This window comes from Mus caroli, unplaced genomic scaffold (assembly GCF_978045245.1).
Source record: "Mus caroli unplaced genomic scaffold, Mus_caroli_1 scaffold_25, whole genome shotgun sequence".
Taxonomy (NCBI): Eukaryota; Metazoa; Chordata; class Mammalia; order Rodentia; family Muridae; genus Mus; species Mus caroli.
Genome location: NW_028227280.1, coordinates 3,443,850 through 3,446,923, shown reverse-complemented (window position 1 = coordinate 3,446,923; position 3,074 = coordinate 3,443,850).

Below are 3,074 nucleotides of genomic sequence, written 5' to 3'. Positions count from 1 at the left end.
ATATTCTAAGTTTTTCAGTGCAACTCACTCATATACTATGTACTACACTGTGCGTTTCTTATATTCTAAGTTTTTCAATGCAACTCACTCATATACTATGTACTACACTGTGCGTTTCTTATATTCTAAGTTTTTCAGTGCAACTCACTCATATACTATGTACTACACTGTGCGTTTCTTATATTCTAAGTTTTTCAGTGCAACTCACTCATATACTATGTACTACACTGTGCGTTTCTTAAATTCTAAGTTTTTCAGTGCAACTCACTCATATACTATGTACTACACTGTGCGTTTCTTACATTCTAAGTTTTTCAGTGCAACTCACTCATATACTATGTACTACACTGTGCGTTTCTTAAATTCTAAGTTTTTCAGTGCAACTCACTCATATACTATGTACTACACTGTGCGTTTCTTATATTCTAAGTTTTTCAGTGCAACTCACTCATATACTATGTACTACACTGTGCATTTCTTATATTCTAAGTTTTTCAGTGCAACTCACTCATATACTATGTACTACACTGTGCGTTTCTTATATTCTAAGTTTTTCAGTGCAACTCGCTCATATACTATGTACTACACTGTGCGTTTCTTATATTCTAAGTTTTTCAGTGCAACTCACTCATATACTATGTACTACACTGTGCGTTTCTTAAATTCTAAGTTTTTCAGTGCAACTCACTCATATACTGTGTACTACACTGTGCGTTTCTTATATTCTAAGTTTTTCAGTGCAACTCACTCATATACTATGTACTACACTGTGCATTTCTTGTAATGCGATTTTTTCAGTAAATTCTAAGTTTTTCAGTGCAACTCATTCATATACTATGTACTACACTGTGCGTTTCTTATATTCTAAGTTTTTCAGTGCAACTCACTCATATACTATGTACTACACTGTGCGTTTCTTAAATTCTAAATTTTTCAGTGCAACTCACTCATATACAATGTACTACACTGTGCGTTTCTTATATTCTAAGTTTTTCAGTGCAACTCACTCATATACTATGTACTACACTGTGCATTTCGTGTAATGCGATTTTTTCAGTAAATTCTAAGTTTTTCAGTGCAACTCATTCATATACTATGTACTATATGTGCGTTTCTTATATTCTAAGTTTTTCAGTGCAACTCACTCATATACTATGTACTACACTGTGCGTTTCTTATATTCTAAGTTTTTCAGTGCAACTCACTCATATACTATGTACTACACTGTGCGTTTCTTATATTCTAAGTTTTTCAGTGCAACTCACTCATATACCATGTACTACACTGTGCGTTTCTTATATTCTAAGTTTTTCAGTGCAACTCACTCATATACTATGTACTACACTGTGCATTTCGTGTAATGCGGGTTTTTCAGTAAATTCTAAGTTTTTCAGTGCAACTCACTCATATACTATGTACTACTACACTGTGCGTTTCTTATATTCTAAGTTTTTCAGTGCAACTCACTCATATACTATGTACTACACTGTGCGTTTCTTATATTCTAAGTTTTTCAATGCAACTCACTCATATACTATGTACTACACTGTGCGTTTCTTATATTCTAAGTTTTTCAGTGCAACTCACTCATATACTATGTACTACACTGTGCGTTTCTTATATTCTAAGTTTTTCAGTGCAACTCACTCATATACTATGTACTACACTGTGCGTTTCTTAAATTCTAAGTTTTTCAGTGCAACTCACTCATATACTATGTACTACACTGTGCGTTTCTTACATTCTAAGTTTTTCAGTGCAACTCACTCATATACTATGTACTACACTGTGCGTTTCTTAAATTCTAAGTTTTTCAGTGCAACTCACTCATATACTATGTACTACACTGTGCGTTTCTTATATTCTAAGTTTTTCAGTGCAACTCACTCATATACTATGTACTACACTGTGCATTTCTTATATTCTAAGTTTTTCAGTGCAACTCACTCATATACTATGTACTACACTGTGCGTTTCTTATATTCTAAGTTTTTCAGTGCAACTCGCTCATATACTATGTACTACACTGTGCGTTTCTTATATTCTAAGTTTTTCAGTGCAACTCACTCATATACTATGTACTACACTGTGCGTTTCTTAAATTCTAAGTTTTTCAGTGCAACTCACTCATATACTGTGTACTACACTGTGCGTTTCTTATATTCTAAGTTTTTCAGTGCAACTCACTCATATACTATGTACTACACTGTGCATTTCTTGTAATGCGATTTTTTCAGTAAATTCTAAGTTTTTCAGTGCAACTCATTCATATACTATGTACTATATGTGCGTTTCTTATATTCTAAGTTTTTCAATGCAACTCACTCATATACTATGTACTACACTGTGCGTTTCTTATATTCTAAGTTTTTCAGTGCAACTCACTCATATACTATGTACTACACTGTGCGTTTCTTATATTCTAAGTTTTTCAGTGCAACTCACTCATATACTATGTACTACACTGTGCGTTTCTTAAATTCTAAGTTTTTCAGTGCAACTCACTCATATACTATGTACTACACTGTGCGTTTCTTATATTCTAAATTTTTCAGTGCAACTCACTCATATACTATTTACTACACTGTGCATTTCGTGTAATGCGATTTTTTCAGTAAATTCTAAGTTTTTCAGTGCAACTCATTCATATACTATGTACTATATGTGCGTTTCTTATATTCTAAGTTTTTCAATGCAACTCACTCATATACTATGTAGTACACTGTGCGTTTCTTATATTCTAAGTTTTTCAGTGCAACTCACTCATATACTATGTACTACACTGTGCGTTTCTTATATTCTAAGTTTTTCAGTGCAACTCACTCATATACTATGTACTACACTGTGCGTTTCTTATATTCTAAGTTTTTCAGTGCAACTCGCTCATATACTATGAACTACACTGTGCGTTTCTTATATTCTAAGTTTTTCAGTGCAACTCACTCATATACTATGTACTACACTGTGCGTTTCTTAAATTCTAAGTTTTTCAGTGCAACTCACTCATATACTATGTACTACACTGTGCGTTTCTTATATTCTAAGTTTTTCAGTGCAACTCGCTCATATACTAT